Source organism: Lolium rigidum, chromosome 2, assembly GCF_022539505.1.
Source record: "Lolium rigidum isolate FL_2022 chromosome 2, APGP_CSIRO_Lrig_0.1, whole genome shotgun sequence".
NCBI lineage: Eukaryota > Viridiplantae > Streptophyta > Magnoliopsida > Poales > Poaceae > Lolium > Lolium rigidum.
In genome coordinates, this window is record NC_061509.1 from 187,336,476 (window position 1) to 187,342,767 (window position 6,292).

Here is a 6,292-nt window from a genome sequence, read left to right on the forward strand (position 1 = left end):
TTGTTTATAGCATATATACTTGCTTTCAGCTTGCTTATGATCTACTCAAGCTAGCAAATTCCTTTTGTTGTACAGTTGGCCACTTTTGGCATATGTGATAATATGCATATTTGTCGGTGTTCATGGTACTACCTCCCTATCACTCACACACCTAGATATTTTCTTGCCAGCTATAACCTAAATTAAGGTTTGACACTTTCTTTTAACCGCAGGTCTTAATATATATTTTAGACTACCATTTAACCCTTATTGAAAATTTTACCCACATTTTTTAACCAACTCTTCTAAACCCATTTAATGGTTCTCGTTTTATGTGTTGGCCTAATTACCCGACTTCAAAATGTTCAGAGGTTGTCCTACTTCAGGGTAGTGAGCTGCAGCATGTTGACGCTCAGATGGCGCTGGAGGTTATTCAGGCACCATCCACAAATTAAGTAAGCTATAGCTCTCTTCACCGTAATTTTGTCAAGGGGTCCACAATGAAATGGACAATTACGCCAAGATAGGCACATAAGAAGGTGGGGTTTGGGGTATGCTTGACTATACCTTTGTATCAATTGTTCTGTTGCACTTTTATTCTTCTAAAAAATAGCGGATATCCCTTCTTCAGTAATTTTCCGGTGTTAATATACATGCTGGTTTTGTTGTCATAATAGATCCTCAAGATCGGCGATGGCGATCGCGACGGTGCATCGACGAGCTTGATGAGATGGCGCATTGACAAGCAAAAAGTCATGGGGATTCCCGCTGTTCGTGAGGGGTTGCGTGATGCGGCTATGGGGCGGCGGAGGTCCACACATCAGACGTATCCAGGCTGTGCGCACAGATGATGTTGAGGCTCCGTGACCTCCACAACCCGAGCAAGGTTAGCAGCGGTTCGCCACTTCAGCTGTTACTCTACTCCATCCACTAAATTTTCTTCAGTTCAATATATGCATATATATGGTGATGATTTTAGTGGGCCACAAGGTGTTGGCAATCGTTGGGTTCTGTATTTTACAAAATATCAACATCTTGTTTAATCTTCAGTTGCGGTGCTTTCATGTTATCATGAATTGTGGGCAAACTATATATTCAATACGCTTTGTTATTGATTCCTTGCCCCTTGCTTGCGGTGCTTTCCTTTCATTTTTGTGTGTTCCTTCTTGCATCCATCTTGACTGTTTACTCTGGAAGGAGCAGTTCGTGGAGTGGGTCTGAAGCAACTGGGTAGCAGTCATAATATTAGGTGAGAGTTGCCTAATGTGTAGGTGGGTAGAATATTAGTTTCATGGTCTACTTTACAAGAGAAAGCAAGTAGAATATTATGTAGGAGTTGCTTCATATTTACTGTCTCTATTTTTTCGTACCATTTTGCGGTAGGATTGCATACAGAGGCATTAATATATTTTATTACATTCTCTTTTCAGAAAAACTGCACTAACATCCTTATGCTTTTAGTCAGACATACCTTTTATTGTGGCTCAAGGGTTTAAGATTGTTATTAGATAAAATTTTACAACTAACTTGACATTTAAATGGTGCGAAATTACAGTGGGGGTGGACTTTGATGTCAGTATGACACACTATACTTGTTGTACTCCATAAATATTTTCAGCAGAGAAATAGAATCCTACAAGATCAACATGTTTTCAGTATTTGCCTCTAATGATTAAATTATCTCTTTTCCGTGTTCGAATTAGTTATTCCGTTGTGTTTCCATTTTCCATGTTGGCTAACATTTTCCATGTTGGCTAACTATAATAATAAATAAAATTTCAGAGTAGTGGATTTTTATGTGCCATTTGGTGTTAGCCTCCCTAATTCTCTTATGGATTTCTCTTCGGCAGGCTGCTACAGAGGGGGTGGACTTTGATGTCAGTATGCTACAAAGGATGTTGAAGAAATTGGTGAGTTTCTTTATTTAATTAAAGAAACAGATTATATGAATGCATGGTGATTTGAAAAAATGTGGTTTATTTATTTCAAGTGTTCTAAATTACTCATTAATCTGATATAAATTAAGGCTGCAAAGGGGGTCATGCAATGACTATGAACTAAGGGTGATATGTAATTTTTGGTGTTTATTCTTCTATGAGCTACCAACCATATATGTTGCAAGCTGATAAGGTGCCTTTTTAGGTTATGAGAAGCGATTATCTTTGTGCCTCCATGGCGAGCAGCACCGGCTGCATCTGGCGCATCTTTGGAAATTTAGAATGATAACAGGAATTGGTCAAACTACAGAAATTGTGACCCTGATGAGCCGCCCCGGGCCTGACCACCGTTGGTTTAGCGTTCTCTGCCCGCGGAGTTTCCTGTCGTGCATGCGTACGGTTGAGGTTGGTTCACCGTTCTTCTCTCCTCTCTTTCGCACTGGCTTACTGTGTTCGTTGCCCTCCATGCCCTGTTCTTGTTAATGGGTTTGTCTAATTTTCCTTTTCCTTTTTGCATCCAGGTCTAGGATGTTCGTCCACATCTTCTACGCTAATCTTTGCCTGCGTATTCTGGTGGGTCTCCTTTTCATGTGTTTGTTGCACCTTGCATGTTTGTTGCAATGCCTTTAATCTTCCTTGCACCTTGCATGTTTGTTGCAATGCCTGCCTGCTGATTTCTTCCCACTCTTTGGCTTGTTTTGCTTGCCATCTGTCAATTCTTCTAGGATGGCATGTGCGTGCATCACTGCTGCTTGGGGAAATTTCTTCTTTCCTCTTCGGCCCTGCGAGTGGAGGTACGTTTGTTCCCAGAATTCAGTCACCAAAGGAGTAAGAAAAAAAACGTAAACAAACAACATTCATGGAAACCTGATGATAGGAGCACACATGTTTCTATGGCAACTAATAAATACAGTATAGCAGAGTAGTCTATTTAAAGAAAGGGTGCATGCTGTTAAAGTTTTTTCGGTTGAAACTAACCATGCCCTGAAAATAGGCAGTTAGAGTTTTTCGGTTGATGCTTAAGATAAGACATAATGGCTTCAGAAATTGTCCCAAGCAATATACATTTGTGAAGTAGTAGTAGCTTAAACAGATAGCTGCAGTACCATGATCTATATTTAATTTCCTTTCATGTACTTCAGTTTGCAAACCTTAAATAAATATATGTGCTGCTTGTGGTTAAAAATTTATGGCTTAAATTTTGGCCTGATTACACCACCTGTTCCAGTAAAAGATCTTCTATTCTCGTGAGATGCTGATATCTAATATTTGCGCCATTTGGCAACAACATGAAACAACTTATTTGACATAAGTTTATAGGTCAAGCCACCATCTTTGCAATCAGAACATGTTAGTATGTTGCAACTCCTAACATAAGACTTATGTTGCTCTGCCTATCTTTCACACTGCTTTTTCACGTGTTGTAGGTGTTCTGCTTGTTTGCAAGGAAAAAAATCTTAGGTTGCCAATCCTTACTCTGGCTCACGCTGCACCTAATTGGAAAAAATGCAGAATGTTCCCTGATATAGACCGTTCTGCACCAAAAGGTTGCCTTGTTTCGCCTCATGTCACGATACTTTTGTTCCTTTTGGGATGTGTTGCCTGCATTGTACTGATCTTTTTTCTCCGCAGGGCATGTTTTGGATGGTGCGGTGCCTTTCGTTCATGGCAACAAGGATCAGGGATAGCCAGATCAGCCAAGTGATGTATTTCACGAAGCTGCGGTTGTTGGTGTAGAGTCAGCTATCGAATCTCCGGCTCCACCAGGCGATAGAAGGTGGGTGAGTTTTGGCCAATCAAACATTTATTTGTTGGACATGTCTTAACGGAGAATGTAATTGCAGCTGCAGAGCATGGATTGCGGAGCAATCAAGCGTTGCAGCTGACAAGAAGAATCCCGGAGATGGTCGGGTGCATTGTTCCAATTTCATAGGTACGACGATTGAACTTAATTCGAAGAGAACACTAGGGCTTTCTAAGTTAGTACGAGGTTAGATATATCTGCCTATGTTTTTTTTGTTGTAACATTTCAAGATAAGGGTAGACCCTTTCTTTTTATTTGTGGTAACGTGTTCAGAGAAGGGTATGAGCTTATGTTTTTATCTATATTAACATGTTCTCTGAGCAATGATTTAAATCTTCCAGTCTTTTCTTGATGACTTAGGTATGTCGTTAGCTGGTTTAGGCGCTTAAAAAAATACATGCCTGATGCATGGTACAATGCTTGTGGAGTATATTTATGACTCAACACCGAGTCAAACTATTTTGCAGGCTAAGTACATGAGCTCCCGTGTTTCTTTTGCTCTGCATTGGAGTAGAATGCATCAGGTCTGCTCTCCTGGTTAAATGATCAGGTTGCTTTTGGTGTGGATGACACTGGCATGTTTGGGGCATCAAGCGTGTTAAACCCAAGCTGGTCATCTGACCGATCAATGAAATAGTATTATTGTAGTTGTAAGATTGATTTGCTGAGTAAGCCTTGGTGATATTTTGTATAGAGCACCTCGGTTCCCTATTGCCAATGTTCTGTAACATTGTGCTATGAATTACCCCTAACAACCTATGTAGAGATCCATGCTATGGCGCTTGACGTGTCCATACGATTGTATTAGAACTTCAGTATTATGGTCCTTGGTTTTTCCTTGAAAATACTTATATGAGCTACTGTTTCACTTTTGGCTTGGCGCTGAAATTGTCAGATCTTACTACACCACCTTGATGGAATGGTGCTAAAACTGTTAAATTTCAAGCTTATTCTTAATACTAAAATAAGCCAAAGCCGAAGAAAACGAAGTAGCCAAATGAGAGTACAAGGGCTGTCGAGGGCGTTTCCTCCAACTAAACACGATGAATACTACTATAGCTCACCATGGATGGCTATTTCACCCTAATACTCCACCTTTGCTACTATGATGATGGCGGTGATCGAAAGAGCTACACTTACGCTCCCGAGCCTTTGGTATTGAAATTAACCAAGGCTTACGGTGAGCAACGCGGTAACACGGCCTGTCGGATACTACTACACTCGATGGAAGGGCTCCGCTCCAACCTTATGAGATCCTACTATTTTGTTACCATCGATTGTTAAAAGTCTTAAGTTGCTATGCAATCAATTGACCAAAAAATGGAGTTATGCAATCCGCCAAAGTCAACTGCGAGTAGCTCCAATGCCCTACTTCCCGAATATGTCTAAGAGGTTGAAAGAGGAAGAGAGGATGTGCAAGTGACGAAATAAGAAATCGCAACCACTTAACCATAATATTTCCGAGTTACCACTCGAGTGATAGCAAGTGGGCGGCATCGAAAGAGCTATACGCTCCGAGCCTCCGGTATTGAAATAAACCAACGCTTACGGTGAGCAACGCGGTAACACGCCCCGTCGGATACTAATGTACTCGATGGAAGAGCTCCGCTCCAACCTCCGGTACTAAAATAAGCCATACCTTATGGTTAGCCTCCGCCATTTGCGCGATAGCGCAACAGGTCATCTAGTATAGAAGAAAGAAGGCAGGATTGTGCTGCCAACAAGAGGTGGCAGCTCCCCTACTCACGTCTACTCTCCCCACTGCCACGGTCTATCTACTGGAGCAGGGAAACCGAAAGCTTCCGAGTGGAAGAGCGTCGCCCGGCGCCACCTATCAAACTCTAACCTGATACTGGCCGTAATGGTCATTTGCAAGGGCGCCACGCTGTTGAAGACCACGTCGTTGCGGTGCCTCCAGATGCACCAGAAGACGAGAATGATGGCTGTCCACATATCGCGCCTATGTTCCGCAGGGCATCGGCGCGAAGTCCACCAATCCAGTAGCTCAGTGTCCGCCTCCGGCATCTAGTCCATCCTACCCCAGCAACACAACGTCCAAGCCCAGACCTCTCTCGACACCACACAGCCCAAGAGCAAGTGCTGCAACGTCTCCGGCTCCACACCGACGGGCACGGAAGGCCACGGCGTCCCAATCTATCTGCCGTCCAGCAGCGGTTCTTTGACGCGAACCAAGCGAAGAACTTGCAGTTGTAGGGGGCCCTTGACCGCCAGATCTCATCGGAGACGGGGGCCTTTACCGCTCCCGCGAAGAAGACCTCATAGGCCGACTAGGAGGAATATTGGCCATCCCTCGACCACCGCCAAACCAACATGTCCTCTCGCTCCGGGTTAAGGACGATGTTGGCTAGCCTATGCCACAACAGGAAGAACTCGGCGAGGGCCTCCGGTCCCAGATCCGGGCCCACGTCAAGTAGCCACCGCCCCGTCAGGCCCTCCTTCACCGAGCGAGAGTTCACCGACCTAACGGAGACGAGCTTGACCACGTTTGGGGCGATGTCAACCACCCGCATACCGTCCAGCCACAAGTCCTTCCAGAAACTTGCCCGCTCTC

At 43.5% G+C, this 6,292-nt stretch overlaps 1 long non-coding RNA gene across 1 annotated transcript; it reads left to right on the forward strand.

Annotated features, from left to right (window-relative positions):
* Positions 1-1,154: 1,154 nt before the first annotated feature.
* LOC124687850 lies at positions 1,155-2,179 on the forward strand. The gene is made up of 3 exons (XR_006998329.1): positions 1,155-1,228; positions 1,830-1,889; positions 2,122-2,179. It is a non-coding gene; the product is annotated as an uncharacterized LOC124687850 (long non-coding RNA).
* Positions 2,180-6,292: the final 4,113 nt, after the last annotated feature.